Source organism: Coregonus clupeaformis, chromosome 40 (assembly GCF_020615455.1).
Source record: "Coregonus clupeaformis isolate EN_2021a chromosome 40, ASM2061545v1, whole genome shotgun sequence".
Classification (NCBI taxonomy): domain Eukaryota; kingdom Metazoa; phylum Chordata; class Actinopteri; order Salmoniformes; family Salmonidae; genus Coregonus; species Coregonus clupeaformis.
Window position 1 is genome coordinate 19,887,794 of NC_059231.1, and position 19,748 is coordinate 19,907,541.

Consider the following 19,748-nt stretch of genomic DNA (forward strand, 5'->3'; position numbering starts at 1 on the left):
CAAGACATATCACCTGGTATTATTATATAGATCTATTGGGTTTCACTTCATAATAACTTTCATCAATAAGCCGTTATAAAATCTATACACTTCATATTTTTTTATTTTTTATTTTACTTAACCTTCATTATTTACCAGGCAGGTCAATTAAGAACACATTCTTATTTACAATGACAGCCTGGAATAAATTATTTGTTTTGAAAATTACCCTTTGTGTTTACTTACATACAATATCCTTTGTCATTACATGGGCAGATGGCTCACTGGGTTCCCCAAAGCCAGCTTTGTTCTCTGCAGTTACTCTGAATTCATATTGAACACCTTCCGTCAGTCCTTGTACTTTGCAACGTAGGTCAGAGACCGTTTTCTTCGATGCTCTCACCCATCTCATTCCTCTTCTCTCTTTCCTCTCAACCTGATAACCTCTAATATCACTTCCACCATCTTTAACTGGCCTCTTCCAGAAAATGGTGACAGCGTTCCTGCTGACATTGTCAATCTCTGGGACTCCCAGGTGGGCCTGGGGGCCTGGAGAAAAAGAGGAGCAGAATACATGAACAATGATGTGGAGATAATTACAGTACCGGTCAATAGAATATTCTGAATATTCATGCAACTTACCAAAGCTGTCAACCATTTTGACTGGGCGGATTGTGTCGCATCACCAGTGCCATACTGGTTCACTGCAGACACACGGAAGATGTACTCATTGCCCTTGATCAGCTTGTTTGCAACAAATCTGCAATCAAATATATTTTCAGCAAGTTTGGTCCAGAGAAGACGGCTTGTTTCTCTCTTCTCCAGTGTGTAGGATTTGATTGCGCAGCCACTATCCTCTTCTGGTGGCAACCATGTCAATGTGCACTTCTCAGCTGACACACTGCTAGCTTCAATGGGGCCTGGAGGTCCAGGGATATCAAGAACTTTGACCTTAACATGTTCTTCTCTGATACCGAAAGGATTACTGGCTGTAATTGTGTACTCTCAGTGTTCTTCCTGCTGGCATATTTAATAGACAACGTTGAAGTAGTTGGAGTGCTTGTGATCTGGACAATATCTGAGGTCTTGAATTCTCTTCCTGCCTTGGACCACACAGCTGTAGGTGGAGGTTTGCCAACGATCTTGGAAGCAGATACCACAATGGTGTCCCCAGCTCTGACAGAGACACCTTCCTTCATGTCTGGATCGATAGTGATGCTTGGTGGTTCTGTGAACAAATGAGGAAGATAAATTAGGCTACTGTCCATGTCCTAGTTTAGTATGTATTCTATTGGCTTTGTCTTGATGTAGAAAGAAACAAAAAAACTTACCATACTCATCTTTGCAGATAAGGGTATCAGTTTGCTCTGAAGGAACACTGATTACGCCAGCTGCATTCTTTTGCTCTGATTCTGAATTCCATGCTGCTGCCTTCCGTCAGGTCTGGCACGGTAAACGCAAGGCCTTGGACATTGATATGATTTGCTTTCATCCAGGTCTTTCCTGGCAATTCCAGTTTCTCAACCAGGTAGCCAGTCAGTTTGTGTCCACCATCGTACTTGGGTGCAGTCCACATAAGTGTTACAGTGCTTCTGGTTACATTGATGACATCAGGCTTACCAGGAGGATCTGTGGAGGAACAAAAAAGCCAGTAAGTTATCAAGATTAGTGTACATGTTGACGGAATTCATATGATATCAATAGGACAGAAAGAGGAAGACAATGAAACAAAACTTACCAATTGGATCAAGGGCGATGACTGGTTCTGTTGCCCTGCTTGGCCTTCCCTAAACCGGCCGCATTCATTGCCATGACTCTGAATTCATACTCCAGGCCTTCAATCAGTCCAGTCACTCTGCAGTCCTTTACCCTAATAGGGGTCTTAGTGGCTCTCTTCCACATCAAGCTGTTCCTTTCTTTGTATTCGACATGATAGCCTGCAAAGATAATATTTTTCATATTTACCATTCAGCAAATGCTTTCCACAGTCAAATCAGGAATAGTAAATTGTCCATGTCCATTTTCCTTACAGTCCATGGAAAGTCTATGGATTACTAAAAAGACTGTTTGCATAATTACCAGTGATTGGTGAGCCTCCATTTTCTTTAGGATCAGTCCAATTCAAAATGGCCGACTCATGGCGAATGCTCACAATCTCTGGTGGTGCAGGTGCATCAGGCACATCTGGTGAAACAAGAATGTTTTGAGTGAAATTTTGAGTGAAATTATTGCCATATAGTACATCTATCAATCAATCATCAAACTATTGATGAATACAGATTTCTGAAGTTCTAATAACTCTTTATTTCAAACATTTTATTTTATATTTTCAATATATGACGAGAACTCACTGAATGGATGCTGAGCCACCACTGGGTCAGATTTGAGGCATTCTCCAACTCCATATTTGTTTTCTGCGAACACTCTGAAGATGTATTCAGTACCATCATGGAGCCTGGTAACTCTCATGGTATTCTTCTGGATAGCAGATGCCACAGTTGCCCACTTGTTGGCTGTTGATTGCCGCTTCTCCAGAATGTAGTTGGATATTTCAGTGCCACCATCATCCTTTGGTGGACCCCAATCCAGAGTGATTCCATCGGCAGTGATTTCATCAAACTTGAATGGTCCTGTTGGGATTCCTGGTTTTCCAACCACCTTAATCTGGATCTTTGCTTCTTTGACTCCTGCAGCGTTTCTTAGCAGGATTGTGTAATTTTCCGCATCACCTCTCTGGCAATCACGGATGAGCAAAGTTGTCAAAGTAGGTGTATATTCAACTGACATTCTTCCACTGTCTCCCAGAGAAACATGTCCCTTCTTCCAGATGGCTGAAGGAGCTGGTTTACCAACAATAGGTACGTTGATACGGACTGTGCTTCCCTCCTTGGCAACATAGCAGAGATCTGGGATGCCACTCAGGTCACAGTCAGGTGCAACTGCAAGTTAGGAACACAATGCTTATTAATCTATGAACCAGATAATATTATAATAAGTGCAGAAATGAAATGCTAAAATAGAACACATTTATGCTAGAACAATTAGAAACAATTGAATAAAAGTAGAAGATTAGCAATATATATATGTATCTAAAATGGCAATGCTTTTAGTCTCCAGTGTATTTTCTGAGTGGTTTGATAGCCTAGCTAATTAACACTGGACTACTGGACTTACCGATTTGATCTTTAGCGATCACAGTGAGCTCCGAAGGTGGACCCTCTCCAGACTCATTGATTGCTTTCACTCTGTAAGAGTACTCCTTTCCTTCTTCAAGTTCAACCATCATGTGTGACATGACCTTTCCTTTCACTAGCTCCTTATACTTCTCTTCACCTTCCTGAAGCTCCAGAAGATAGGCACTTATGTGACTTCCACCATCACTGATTGGCTTCTTCCAGCCAATATGAATGGAATCTTTAGTGATCGACAGTGCCTTGAAATCCATAACCACTCCAGGTAGTTCTGAAATCAGTTAACAAGGTCATTTGATTATTACAAATCAAACAAAAAAACAACATTTAACATCTAATAGTAAGAAAAACCACATGATCGCATACAACAAAACATACCTGAAGCTCTTACAATTCCGGCAGTCTCACAACCTTCTCCGATACCATAGTTATTTTCAGCCAAGACTCTGAAACAGTAGGCCTGTCCAGCTTCCAAGTTAGGAATCCTGAAAGTAGATTTGGGGCATTCGGCTATGACACAGGACCATGCCTTTCTCTCTGCAAGACGCTTCTCAACAATGTAACTCTTCACTGGGCTTCCTCCATCAATCAGAGGAGGATCCCAGCCGATGGATGCATGGTTCAGAGATGTTTCCTTCACAATCAGATTCAGTGGTGGACCAGGAGTATCTATGGAAAAAATTAATTATTAGTTATATTACTTTATCAAATCACATGCGCCGAATACAACCTTACCGTGAAATGGTATTATGTAGTAGATAAAACCAAATGTTGTTTCTCAAAATAATAGTATCTTAAGACAAGAATCAAAGCCTACCTAGGACCTTCACGACGATAGTGTAAGACTTCTTTCCACTCTCGTTTTCAAGTGACAAAACATATTTGCCAGCATCATATCTGTTGATATCCTCAATGTACATAAGGGTATCACATTCGGTCGTTTTGATCATGACTCCTGCTCGTTCTTTGAGGTTGGCATTGACCTTGGTCCACACCACTTTGGGTGGGGGACGTCCTATCAGTGGCACATAGAGTCTCATTGTGACTCCGGCTCTCAGGACCAGCGCCTTGCGAAGGTCTGCATCCAGCTCAGCATCAGCGGCAACTACAAGTTAAAATAGAAAGTAGTAGAGAGTTAGACAAGACATGGATGTATTTTAGTTGAATAGATAGTAGTGCATTACATGTTTATTTCCAAATGTGTGGGTTACTTAGATTAGTAATTGTTCTGTATAGACTTGAGAGTTTTATGATAATGTTGACGTACTCAGGATATCTTTGGCCTCGTGTTTCCCAGGAACTTCACTTGGCTCGCTGTATCCAATCTTGTTCACAGCAAAGACACGGAACACATATTCTGTTTTATCATTGAGACCAGTAACCAGGAACTTGGTTTCTTGTAGCTTTTTGGGCACATTGCACTTCGTCCAGTCTTCTGCATCAGCTCTCTTGCACTCGACAAGGTAGCCGAAGATCTCACAACCACCATCGTAAGCAGGCTTGGTCCAAGACAAGCTAATGGTGCTGTGTGTTGAGTCGACGACTTTAGGGAAAGCAGGTGGTGCAGGTGGATCTGAAGAAGGAAGAACATAAGACAATGTCAGCGAAAAGTGTGGGGACATGTAATCCTTAATGATTTAAATGAGCAAATGTGGTTGTAATACTTACACACAGGATCAACAGCAATGGCAGCATTGGATGCATCACTTGGTTTGCCAAATCCAGCTTTGTTCATGGCAATCACTCTGAACTCATACTCAGAACCCTCTGAGAGCTGGGCAGCTCTTTATGCTCCTGTCAATCACTGGTTTACGGTTGACTTTAACCCAGTTGAGCTCTGGCGCTTCACGTTTCTCAACCATGTAACCCAGAATGGTAGCTTTACCATCATCAGCAGGCGCCTTCCAGCTGACAGTCATAGAATTGGCTGTAATGTTGGTAATAACTGGTGGCTCAGTAGGACCAGGAACATCTGCAAATGAGAGAGAGAAAGAGAGAGAAGGAGAACACTGAGAAAACACGTAAACATTGCACAAATGTATATTCAAACATGTACAAGCTTGAAATATTACCATATGGATTCTTGACCATGACAGGGTCGGTGAGTATTGGGTCCCCAATACCATACTAGTTCTCAGCACTGACCCTGAACTGGTATTCATGGTCCTGCATGAGTTTATCTACTGTGCAATCGGTCAGTTGACCATTGATATTGGAGGTGACCAGAGCCCAGTTCGCTCTGCTGGTTTCACGTTTGTCAATGATGTAGTTGGTGATTTCAGAGCCTCCATCTGCAACAGGTGGCTCCCACCTCATTTTAATACGGTCCGCAAACACCTTGGTGACCTTCACTCCGGCAGGTGGGCCAGGTTTGTCTAAGGAGAACACATAGATTATTTTACACATCGACAGTTGATTCTGAATATATGAATATTGTATTCTGGAGTCTCTTGCAGACCCTCACAAACACATTCATATACATACACTAACATATCTCAAGCCGTTATAGAGAGTTTGAGTGTATAAAAGAGACAAAAATAAAATGTATTAGCATGAAGCTACAACATCAGTTTGGAATTTGTGCACAATAATAAAAAGACAAATACAGTATAACGGTTATTGTAATTTTGCATACCTAGAACCTTGAGCTTAATATTGGCATATTTAGTGCCATTGGGATTTTCAGCTAGAATAGTGTACTCTCCAGACTCCTTCCTTGCAACAGAGAACAATTCCAGAATGTGTGTGTGTCTCTTCTGTGTCATCTTCATCCCCTCAACCAGTTTCAACGGAACACCATTTCTCTTCCATGTAACCTTGGGAAGTGGTTTTCCAAACACTACTGCATCAAAGGAGACATTTTCTCCAGCCTTCACTATGATCATGTTCTTCATGTCCACTCCCAGCTCGACCCTGGGGGAACTGGAGAAACAAGAGAACATCACATCAAGTAAAAGGTCTGTGTTGGCCATGCATCCACAATTATTTTGAATCATTTTGGGATTTTTAAAATTGCATTTAGTCATTAGACGGATAAAACTAACTAAATAAAAAACACTTTGTTTTGTCAGTGTTCTGAAGGAGCAGTGCCTTACCATTCTCTGCAAACACTGGAATGGCATCTGAGATCTCAGAAGGCAAGCTGATGTTGATCGCTGTTTTGGCAAAAACTCTGAAGCGATACTGGGCTCCCTCCTCCAGGCCAGCTACAACATAGTCTTCTCTCTTGACGTTCTGGCAGTTGGCATTGCAGCGAACCCATTTCTCTACTTCTTGACCAATCTTCATATACTCCACATAGTATCCGATGAGCTTGCTACCTCCATCATTTTGGGGACGAGTCCAAACAAGTGAAACAGTGCTCTTTGTCACATCCATTACTTCAGGTTTACCAGGTGGATCTAGAATAAGAAAATGAAAACAGTTTTAATTGACAGATTACAGATTTCAAAGCCATTGAGGGACACGGTAAGCCATACATCACATGCTCAATTACTTACCAATGGGTGTTCTTGCTGTGACCCAGTCAGTCTGTTTGCTTGGTTTACCCTGGCCGGCCTTGTTGAGGGCAGACACTCTGAATGCATATTCCAGACCTTCCATTAAGCCTGTGCAGTTGTATTCAAGTCCGCGGACAACGGACTCATTTGCTCTTACCCAGAGAAGGCTGTTCCTCTCTTTGCGCTCAATGCAGTATCCGGTAAGAGGACTGCCACCGTCAGTTGATGGGGTCTCGTAGGACAGAGACACTGCTTCACTCTTGACTTTCGTGATGCACAGATTTCTAGGCTCGCCTGGGACATCTGGAATTAGAATATGGAGTTAGTTTGCAAGATTAACATACATTTTTGTAAAACAAATGTATTGTGCACAAGAATATGGCCTAGATTCAATCAGATCAACGTTAACCGGCGACAGTAGACACCCACATAACGGATGTTTTGCCGATGTCGGAGGTGGAACTGCGTTGGAGCCGTCGAATCGGTGAGAAGCTGCTCTTGCGATCATTGTCACAAAGCCACACCCTCCCCACTCGCGTTAGAAGTTCAGAACGAGAAAGTGTAGGCTATATAGAAATAATTACAAAAAAATGAGGATTTCTATCATTGAGGTGTAGATTACATTTCACATTCCAGTGTTCAAACTTGTAAACAAGGCTGCATGGGATTGACTCTGTGCAGCCAATGGCGATGTCCACTTTGGGTATAATGCCAGGAGCCACTTGAAGATTTGACAGCTCTAACACAGTTCCACTTCTGACACCGTCAAAACAACCGCTATGCGGATGTTGGCTAAAGCGGATCTGATTGAATCGAGGCCTAGATTATTTAGACAATCATAATTCATTGTACAATAGGCTTTTTTTGGGGGGTGGGGGGTGGGGGGGTGACCATGCTTATACCTCCTGTCTTGTTTAACTCACCGAAGGGATATCTAGCTATCATTTTCTCTGAATAGATTGGCTCTGAGATGCCAAATCTGTTCTCTGCTCGGACACGGAAGCCATACTCCATTCCAGGGGTAAGCTTGCCAACTCTGTAGCTGGTTGTGGTGCATGATCCAGAAGCTATGACCCAGTCTCCTCTGCTCACATCACACTTCTCAATGACGTAGTTAGTGATATTACTTCCACCGTCCTCACTGGGTTGGTTCCACTGGAGTGTGCAGGCATCAATATCAAGCTCAACGATCTCCAGGGGAGCGTCAGGAGGCCCAGGCTTATCTGTGAGATGAAGACATATACCAACAACATCCATTTAGGCTATGCATTCTGGCAGTGTATTAGTCAACTATTTTGAGTTTCCTCAATAAAACGTACCCTGTACTACGACTCTAAGAATTTGGCTGATTTTGGCGGTGCTGTTCTCAGCAGAAAGACTGTAGTAACCACTGTCCTTTCTCGAGACGTCTTTCATGATGAGCGCAATGCAGTTTGGAGACTTTTGCACCATGAGACGATCAGATGTCAACAGATCCTCAGCTCCTTGCCTCCATTTGCAGAATGGTGCAGGTTTTCCAGCCACAATAGCATCAACTCTCATTTTCTCTCCTGCCTTTACTGTGACAATATCAGGCATGATGATCTTTGGTGCCACTAAAAAAGAGAGGAAAACATGTTCTTAAAATGAGGATGTAAAAAGTGGTGTGCATCAGGAACACTTTTTTGAATACCAAATTAAATCCAGACAAGGTAATTCTGGGAATTTTTTTTAAGATTTGCGACTTACTCAGCTGCTCCTTGACCTCAAATACTCCCTCAGCTTCTCTTGCCAGACTGGTTCCAGCCACGTTTCTTGCTGCAACCCTGAACTTGTACTTTGTGCCCTCTTTAAGTCCAACGACTACAATGGTTAAGTCTTTAACAACGGAATATGGTGTCCATTTGTCTTCAGGTTCACCGTCCTCTTTGTAATCAACCATGTAGCCATTGATCTTAGCTCCACCATCCCTCAAAGGTTTCAGCCATCCCAGAGTGGCACTGTTCTTTGTCACTTCCAAGACATCCATCTTCTTGGGTGGATCAGGTTCACCTGTTTTAAGAAATGTTTGAGATTTATGTGAATCAAAACACAAAACAATAAAATCCACTTACACTATCCACTATTTAATTATAATATTAGACATATTTTAACAGTGCACTTACTTATAGGATCAGCTGTCAGGTAGGCTTTTGGAGAGTCTTTAGGAACACCAATGCCATATTTATTGACTGCCATAACTCTAAAGTAGTAGTCACAGCCAGGTGTGAGGCCGGTGACTTTGAAGCTTGTTTTCTTCAAGTCGTTGATACAATTTGACCAAGTCTTCTTGTCGAGTTCACGTTTCTCAATGATGTAGTTCTGGATTTGACAGCCACCATCATTATCTGGAGGGAGCCAAGACAGCTGACAACCGGTGCTTGTCACATCACAGACCTCAAATCCGTCCGACAGGTCCAGGAGTATCTGTTCAACAAATGTAACATCAGTATTGGATACAGTCCATATAAGAGTACAAACAATTATACTGTAATCAAAATAATAACGTTAATTTGACATTGTGGCGAATTAAATCTACATACATTTTTTATTGTTTAAAGTCTTTCACAGTGAATAGTCATCTGTCATTCCACAGACTGACATAAAAAGTGAAAGGATAGACCTCAGTGACTTACCCAATATTTTAACACGGACAAATATAGCTTTCTCCCCAGCGGAGTTGGAGAGTGTCAGAGAGTATTTGCCGGAGTCGTCCCGAGTGCTCTCAGGGATCACAAGGAAGGACATAGTATCAATCTGATCCACGTGCCCTCTCCTGACCACATTATCTACACCGAGCTTCTTCCAGGTGACTTTGGGGGATGGTCTTCCTCTGATAGTAGCGAAGAGTCTGATGGGGCAGCCTGCTCTGACAGTGAAGCCCTTCCTGAGACTGGCATCCAAGTCGATCTCTGGTGCCTCTGTAAGTGGGTAAGAGAAGGGGGAGAACATACATTAGATATTGAGAGATCATCATAAAATATTAGCTATAAGCTACAGTTCTATATCAACTGGATGTGTTCTCGTCTTGGCCTATATCAAGAATTATCCACTTACCGAGGACCTCCTTGGGGTTGACAGCGTCTTTGAGTGTAGCAGGACGGCCCCAGCCGACCTGGTTCTGTGCAGAGACTCTGAATTCATACATCTGCTTCTCATTCAAGTTTGGAATGGTGAATTCTGTGTGCACCAGCACACCAGCACCGGTGTTGCACTTCTTCCAGCCCTCTTCTTTCTCCTTACGTTTAGCTTCAGCTTTAGCTTTAGCTGCAACTTCAGCAGCTTCATCCTCAGCGGCCTCTTCATATTCTTCCTCACCTTCTCCTTCTCCTGCTGCTGCTGCTTCAGGCTTAGCTTCACCTTCAGGCTTGGCTTCACCTTCAGGCTTAGCTTCCTCTGCAGGTTTAGCTTCAGGAATAGCTTCAGCTTCAACCACTTCAGGTTTAGGTTCAGGTTTGTCTCTCATTTCAACCATGTAACCAATGATAGGAGCACCTCCATCATAGATAGGCTTGGCCCACCCAAGAGTAATGGACGTCTTGGTGCTGTCAATCACCTTGAAACTGCCTGGAGGACCAGGAGCCTCTGGAATCAAGGAAAACAAAATGTCTGCATGTTAGTACTGCCAACAGAGAAAATTCATAACCAATAATAATAGCAATACAATGTCACAAAAATGGATAAATGCTGTACCAATTGGATCTTTGGCTGCTACTGGTCTGCATGGTTTGCTTGGCTCTCCCAGTCCAACTTCATTTTCAGCCTTGACACGGAATTGATACTCGTGGTTGGGAATTAAGTTGCTGACTTTCATGCGTCTCTCAGAGATGGTACTCTTTGTGCATGGCACCCATTTGACAGCGCGCTTTTCTTTCCTTTCCAGGATATAACCAGTGACAGACTTTCCACCATCTTTCTCTGGTGGGGCCCATACGACTGTCATCTCCTCCTTGCCGATCTTGGTGATCTCTGGTGATTCTGGTGGTCCAGGTCTGTTGAACTGAGTCCTAGCTGTGATGGGTTTGCTCTCCACTGCAGGACCTGTCCCCATCTTGTTTTCTGCTCTGATGCGGAAGATGTACTCATTTCCTTCTACTAGTCGGGTGACATTGCAATAGTTGGTGACAAGTGAAGCAGAGTATGTGGACCAGACCATTCTTCTTGTCTCACATTTCTCAATGATATAGCTATCAACTTCACATCCACCTTCATCTTCTGGGAGATCCCATGCAACTCTACATTTGTCTACTCCGATTCCAGACACCTTCACGTCTCTCACAGGCCCTGGGACATCCAAGACATTAACAATTGCGTAACCAGTGAAGGTTCCAGCAGAGTTTGTGGCAGTGACAACATATTTTCCGGTGTCTGTACGTTTGGATTTGATCATAAGGAATTTAGAGTAATCTGTGCCCGTTTCAATACTAACTCTGGGGTTATCTCCTGTGGCCTTGTCCTTCACCCATTTCACCTCTGGTTGAGGCTTTCCTCTGAGTCCAGCCTCAATTCTGATAGACTCTCCAGCTTTAACCACAAGGGCTCCAGCTAACTTCATATCAAGCACTGGTTTCTGGATCTCCTCCTTAACAAGTACATCACCAGTCTTCACCCAGTCACTTTCTCCACCTTCATTGCATGTCTGCACTCTGAACTGATAGGTTTGTTTTTCCACACACTTGTCAGCCATGAAGAATGTATATGTAATCAGATCCTCGTGTAATGGCACCCATTCTGCCGCTCCCGCTTCTTTGCTCTCCAAAGCATAACCAATGTTGGGGCTTCCACCATCATAGTCTGGCCTCCTCCATTTCAAGAAGACAAAGTTCTTACCAACGTCGGTTACGTGGAAGTTCTCTGGCTCACCAGGCTTGTTAATGGGATTGATGGCAAGGGTTGGTTGTTTTGTCTCAACTGTGGGCCCAGGGCCACATTTGTTCGCAGCACAAACACGGAAGAGATACTCGTGGCCCTCCATGAGTTTCGCTTTAACCATGCGGTTAGTGCAGTCAGATGAGATCATTGACCAAAGCCTCACACTGGGTTCACGGCACTCAACAATGTAGTTTGTAATCTCAGAGCCTCCGTTGTCCACAGGGTTCTCCCAGGACACCATACAGGAGTCTTTGGTCACATAGGTGGCCTTCAGATTCTGACAGTGTCCAGGTCTATCCAACACATTCACAGTTATTGTTGCTTCGGCTTCACCACTGTAGTTGTTAGCCTTCAAAACATACTTTCCGTGGTCAGCTCTGGTTGCCTCTTTGATTCTCAGTTGAACAACAGGCAAGTTTTGAGTTAGTGTTGTGCGCTTGGCGGTTTCCAAAACGTCCTCACCCTTTTTCCAGATAATCTCTGGATCGGGTCTGGCTTTCACATAACCGATGATGTTGACGTTATGTCCAACACGGACAGTCAAACGCTCACGGCTTGTGGCATCCATCTCGATCTCTGGAGGTATCATGATGTCTTTGGCAACCACCGATTCAGGGCATTCTCTAGGCGCTCCAACTCCAATCATATTTACAGCACTAATGCGGAACCTGTACTCTGAGTGTTCTTCAAGGCCTTTAACCCTGTAAGCACACTGCTTAATGTGACCATCCTTGTTGATGATCTCCCATTCTCCGCCAACTTTCTGAATTTCAATAATGTAGCCCATGATTGGACTGCCTCCATCTTTGTTGGGCTTAATCCAGACTAGGTCTGCATTTTCCTTACTGTAGTCCTTTATTCTGGGATTAACTGGAGGTCCAGGAGCTTTAATTTGACGACAGGGTTTTGCTGGGTCTGATATGGCAGAAGGTCCACTGAAACCGGCAATGTTTTCAGCGAAAACTCTAAACTCATACTCATTTCCCTCAAAGAGACCAAGTACTCTGATTCTGAGATCCTTACAAGGTGTCGTGTTGACACGGATCCATTTTCCGCCCTTATGTCTACGCTCAACTATATATCCAGTGATTTGACTGCCTCCATCAAACAATGGCATGGTCCACCCAACAGTGAGAGCATCTTCCGCAATGTCCCATGTGTTTGGTTTGCCTGAATGGGCAGGGGGTTCAAACGTGTGTTGGGCGACAGTTGGTGCACTTTCAAGAGGAGCGCCGATACCCATTTTGTTCTCTGCGCGGATACGCACAACATATTCAACACCGCTCTGCAAACGAGCGATCTTAAGCTTTGTAGCTGTGTTACCAGAGCTCACACCTCCCCAGGTTTCCTTCTTAGCCTCTCTCTTCTCAACAATGTAACCTGTTACAGGGCTTCCACCATCATCCTTTGGAGGACGCCAGTCAATAAGCATGTACTCAGGAGTAACTTCAAGGACATTGACTGGTCCAATGGGAGCAGCGGGCACATCAAGAACAGTCACATTCAAAGCCAGAGTCTTGGTTCCTGCAGGGTTGGACACTGTGAGAATATAGGTTCCACTGTTGGTTCTCATACACTCATTGATGCTGAGAACTGTTGAATAGTTGTCACTCTCAATCTTAACTGCGCCTTCGGGTACAATTTCTGCTCCATCAATGGACCATTTGGCAGTAGGCGCAGGGATGCCTCTCATGATAGCAGGGAGTCTGATTGTGCTTCCACATTTCACGATGATCCCTTCGATCAGCTTGGCCTCAACTTCAACAATTGGAGCCACTGTGAAAAGATAGAGAAGAATATATAGGTTAATTGTTATAATTTGATTGATGATGGAAATTATGTTGTCTACAAATCAATACATATAGGGGCTGTTTCCTGGACACAGATTAAGTTTAGTCCTTTACTAAGAAGCACTTTCAATGGAGAATCTCTATTAAACTTGCTTTTTGGTATACAACTAGGATTCATCTCTGTCGGAGAAACCAAACCATTAAGTAAATATATAGTAAATCTCACCAAGCTTCTCCTGGCAGAGAACGGGGACAGTGGTGTCTGGTCTACTCAGTCCGATAGCATTCTCTGCTCTCACTCGGAATCTGTAAGTCTTTCCTTCCTCAAGGCCAGTGATGTGGCTCTCAGGGATGCTGACGATGTTCCATTCGTCCCACTCTCTCTCTCCTTCCTCTTGGTACTCAACCAGGAAACCTGTGATGTTGCTACCTCCGTTGCGGTCAGGCCAGTTCCACACAAGCCAGACCTCCGTCTTGTCCACATCTACATGGTGCAAGTCCTTTGGTGGACCAGGTGGGACTGAAAATAGACCATACATTAGATGAGATGCGATTAGATTACAAACGTCAAGTTAGTTATCAAGATACCAGGTACATTACATTACACCAGTAGGTATTAATGTATTTGGTTTGATTGATACTCACACAGAGGATTCATGGCTTTGACCGCTTTGGTTGTTTCAATGTATTCACTTCTGCCGAACTGATTCTCAGCAGCAACGCGGAACAAATACGATGTTCCTTCCATCAAGTGCTTGGCTGTCATGCTGCGTTTCTTAGACGAAGAGCAGACTGGCACCCACTGTGCGGCTGCCACGTCTTTTTTCTCCACAACGAAGTTGGTAATACGTACTCCTCCATTGTCCTCAGGGTCTTTCCAGGAGAGATAGGCTGAATCGCTTCTCACCTCTGAAACCCTCAGGTGCTGGATTGGACCAGGTTTGTCTAATAGTGTAAAGAGTAAAGAATTACATAATTATAGCAACCCAGCATGCTAAACACTTTACATCTGTCTTCATTTATTTCTGACAGAAGTGATTACAGAAAAATCCCTTACCCAGGACGAGGACTGTGCACGTGGCAGTCTTTGATCCAGATGAGTTTTCAATGTTCAGAGTGTAGTCACCACAGTCAGAACGGGTACAGTATCGCATCTCCAATTTGGATCCTAGCGGATTGATCTCAATGTCAACTCTTGTGGGGACGTCTTCGTCGTTCTTCTTCCATGTGACTTTGGGGAATGGAATTCCCTTAATTCCAGCAATTAGATTGATATGGATTCCGGCCATGGCTTTCAACTCACGAGGCATACCCAGTTCAACATCCAACTCAGGAGGTTCTTTTGGGGGTAGAAAATGACAGGTGTTATAATTCTGTTGTTTATTTAAATGATGATGAATTACCCAAATTATGAACAATAATTTAATGTAAAATTACCAAGTCTGTCTTCTGCCTTCACTGGATCTGTGGTGTATGCAGGTTCAGATTCACCAGCGAAGTTCACAGCAGTTACTCTGAATCTGTAATATTCTCCCTCGTCCAGGTTAATGACCTTGAACTTGGGTTCTTGGCAGGAATCAGGAGTCTGATTCACCTTCTGCCACTCCTCTCCAGCTTTATTGAACTCAACGAGATAGCCGAAGATCTTGCCCCTGCCACAGTCCTTTGGTGGCTGCCAAGACAGTGAGACAGACTCTTTTGTCCAATCCACAGCTTCTGGCAGCACGGGGGGGCTTGGAAGCACTGAAGGAAGAAACAGTTGATTAAATTTGATAGACATTAAGTATGAATTAACTTTTGTGCAGTCACTTACCAATTGGATCTTTGGCAAAGATGGGCTTTGATGGAGGGCTGGGGTCACCGAGACCCACAACGTTCTCAGCCATGACACGGAACTCATATTCACAGCCCTCAAGGAGATCTGGAACAAAGTACTCCACTTTGGGGAAGATGCGGTCTTTTCCAGATGCGCGAGTCCATCTATTAGCCATGGTCTCCTTCCTCTCAATGACATAGCCAGTGATGGGCTTGCCACCATCAGCAGGTGGTTCCCAAGTCAGAAGGGCTTGATCCTTATAGATCTCCTTCACAATGGGCTGTTTGGGTGCATCTGGCACCTCTGTAATGGGATAGAGAATTGATCAGTTGTAGCTAAATGCATTCATGACAAAAGATAGTATGGTTGCATCCCAAATGGCACCCTATTCCTTACTGGTTAAAAGTAGTGCACTATATAAGGAATAGGGTGTCGTTATGCACGTAACCTATATCTTCCCAGTATTGATCTAATAGCTTACTGAAGACATCCTTAGCCTTGGTCTCGGCAGACAGAAGTGGGTTGCTGATGCCGTGGATGTTCACAGCACATATTCTGATGATGTACTCTCTACCCTCAATCAGCTTAGGTACTTTGCATGTTGTCCTGGTGCAAGCTGTTGTCACCGGCATCCAGAGGTCTCTGTTTGTGTCTCTCTTCTCAATGGTGTAGTTGGAGATGGCACATCCACCATCATCCAGAGGACGGTGCCAAGAAATCACCATGTAGTTCCTGTAGACCTCATTGAAGACCACTGGGCCCTCTGGAGGCTGGGGGCGATCTGAGGGAAAATAATAGCATTTTATCATTAATCATCTATCAGATATGGATCAATCAATAGTCAATATTCAAACATATTTGATTATAAGGGTTAATTAAAAGTGACATTAGCTCTGTCAATTAAGAACAACAAAGAACACCCTCACCAACTTACCAACAACAGTGAGACTGCAAATTCCTTTACGTAAGCCGACAATGTTCTCCACCACCACCTGGTATCTGCCGCTGTGTTCACGTTTAGCCTTGGGCATTGTCAAGCACAGTGTTTTACTAGTGTTGGTCATTGTGACCTCCTCATCTGCTTTCAGCTCTTCCTCATTCTTTGTCCATGTTATTGTAGGTGCTGGCTTTCCAGTGAAGCGGCCTTGGAGGGTGCACACGTCTCCCACACGCACAACCAGTCTGTCACGGAAGTCCAAGTCGATCGTTGGGGGCTCTGAGGATGGAAGAACAAAGAAGTAATGTTTTCCATTATTTTGTTTCATTCACCAAGACATTTATAAAGATTTAGAATGACTATCTAACCCTTATTCAACACTTACCAAGTTCTTCCTTGACCTGGATTGGCTTGGTGCAGAAAGAGTGCTTTCCCTGACCAATCACATTGACAGCACTGACACGGAATTCATAGGTGGAATTCTCTTTGAGACCTCCCTTTGTGAACTTCCTATCCATCAGCGTGTCATCAGTATCGATCTTAGTGAAGTTATCCTTTCCGATCAGACGGGTTTCAAGCACATAACTTGTAACCTCAGAACCACCATCGTACTTAGGTGGTCTCCAGGCCAAACTGATGGAGTCTTTGGTGATGGCTGTGACTTCTAGATCCTCAGGACGCTCAGGAACAGCTAGCATGGAAAAGGACACAAACATCTCATCAGGCCCAATGGAATAATATAAGTAATTGCTGGATTTGTATACACTTACGTTACATTTTTGTAACAGCAAATTAGAAAGCTGTCATTTGGGTATTAGGCAGGAACTCACAAATAGGATCTTTGATGAGAACTGGTCGTTGTGATTCAATAAATGGACCCATTCCGATGATATTCTCAGCGGCGATTCTAAAGAAATATCCCTTTCCGTCGATGAGACCCTGGACCACAGCATTGTGCCTGGTGACTGTGTAAGAGACTGATGTCCAGCCCATGCGGTCAGACTCTCTCTTCTCAATTATGTAGTTGGTGATGGCTGAGCCACCGTCGTCTTCAGGGGAGTACCAGGTCAACTTGCAAGAGTCAATGGTGAGGTTCACACCAGAGAACGGCTGACCAACTGGGCCAGGAACATCTGAGAAACACATGTGAAACAAGTTTTCAATACCATTCAACTCCTGGGCCTGTATTCACAAAGCGTCTCAGAGTAGGAGTGCTGATCTTGGATCAGCCCCCCCCCTTCTTATTCATAATGATCTAAAAGGCAAAACTGATCCTGGATCAGCACTCCTACTCCAGTAAACATAATGCACACTGCCCCGGATTACTCCTGAGATATACTGAAGTTTACCAATAAGAACAAGAAGTAAAGTTGTTTCTTACCCAACACCTCCACAATGACAGCCTTCTTCCTTTCCCCTCCTTCATTCTTTGCACTCAGGGTGTATATACCCTGGTGATGGCGTCTACAGTTTTTGATAACCAGAGCAGAGCTGATTGACGTGGTTTCAACCTTAGCCTCTGCTGGTAGAGGCTGGTCATCTCTGTTCCATGTGATCTCTGGTGCAGGCTTGCCTGACACGTAGGCCAGGAGGCGGATGGTACCACCGGCATGGACTACAATCTTCTCCTTCACTGAGGTATCCAAGTCCACTTCAGGGGCAACTAAAATAACAAGTGTGTGTTGGTTTAAGATTGCATACACTCTGTCTACAACACAACTGCCACCCTATTCCCTATGTAGTGCACTATATAGGGAATAGGGTGCCATTTGGGACAGAGCCCCTATCATGGACCTAACAAATGGATAATCATACTGTATATCATATCATAGTTGTCTTGTCTCTTACTTGTTCTGTCCTTGCATTCAATCACTTCGGCCACTTGACCAGGCTCACCGACGCCAGCAGCGTTCACTGCCCTCACTCTGAACTTGTACCTTCCAAGCTCTTTCAGTCCAGACACAACAAACTTAGTGCCTCTAATCTCCTTGTCTTTAGCCTAAAAAAAAAAAAAAAAACATTACAAACATTGACACACTAAATGTTATATTATTTGAATATATTTAGACTTGAATTTACCAGGTTGTCCCATTAAGATCAAAAGAGTTTGTAAAGGAATACATTCGAGAAATAATTGTATTAGATAATTACCTTTTCCCATCCGTCTTTTATCACTACTACTTCTTCTTCTTCTGATTCTGATATTTCATTTCCGTCTTCATCAAATATGATTTTCTTAACTTTTTTCTGTTTTACTACTACTACTTTGTCTTCTTCTGCTGCCTTCAGTTTTTCTATTTCTGCTTCTTTTTCCTCTTCTATGTATTCAACAAAGTAACCAGTGACCTTAGATCCACCATCAATCAAAGGTGGGATCCACTCCAGATCCACTGTTGACTTGGTCCAGTCTGTTACTTTGGGGGTTGGGGGACCAGGGAGAGCTACACACAAACAAGGTGACATTTACAATGTCAGAAGGCCAAATAATAGAAACAACATAGCTACAGTGGGGAAAAAAAGTATTTAGTCAGCAACCAATTGTGCAAGTTCTCCCACTTAAAAGGATGAGAGAGGCCTGTAATTTTCATCATAGGTACACGTCAACTATGACAGACAAAATGAGGAAAAAAATCCAGAAAATCACATTGTAGGATTTTTAATGAATTTATTTGCAAATTATGGTGGAAAATAAGTATTTGGTCACCTACAAACAAGCAAGATTTCTGGCTCAAACAGACCTGTAACTTCTTCTTTAAGAGGCTCCTCTGTCCTCCACTCGTTACCTGTATTAATGGCACCTGTTTGAACTTGTTATCAGTATAAAAGACATCTGTCCACAACCTCAAACAGTCACACTCCAAACTCCACTATGGCCAAAACCAAAGAGCTGTCAAAGGACACCAGAAACAAAATTGTAGACCTGCACCAGGCTGGGAAGACTGAATCTGCAATAAGTAAGCAGCTTGGTTTGAAGAACTCAACTGTGGGAGCAATTATTAGGAAATGGAAGACATACAAGACCACTGATAATCTCCCTCGATCTGGGGCTCTACGCAAGATCTCACCCCATGGGGTCAAAATGATCACAAGAACGGTGAGCAAAAATCCCAGAACCACACGGGGGGACCTAGTGAATGACCTGCAGAGAGCTGGGACCAAAGTAACAAAGCCTACCATCAGTAACACACTACGCCGCCAGGGACTCAAATCCTGCAGTGCCAGACGTGTCCCCCTGCTTAAGCCAGTACATGTCCAGGCCCGTCTTAAGTTTGCTAGAGTGCATTTGGATGATCCAGAAGAGGATTGGGAGAATGTCATATGGTCAGATGAAACCAAAATAGAACTTTTTGGTAAAAACTCAACTCGTCGTGTTTGGAGGACAAAGAATGCTGAGTTGCATCCAAAGAACACCATACCTACTGTGAAGCATGGGGGGTGGAAACATCATGCTTTGGGGCTGTTTTTCTGCAAAGGGACCAGGACGACTGATCCGTGTAAAGGAACGAATGAATGGGGCCATGTATCGTGAGATTTTGAGTGAAAACCTCCTTCCATCAGCAAGGGCATTGAAGATGAAACGTGGCTGGGTCTTTCAGCATGACAATGATCCCAAACACACCGCCCGGGCAACGAAGGAGTGGCTTC

At 43.7% G+C, this 19,748-nt stretch overlaps 1 pseudogene; it reads right to left on the bottom strand.

Annotated features, from left to right (window-relative positions):
- Positions 1-19,748, bottom strand: part of LOC121554847 — a 198,640-nt pseudogene that overhangs the window by 40,056 nt on the left and 138,836 nt on the right.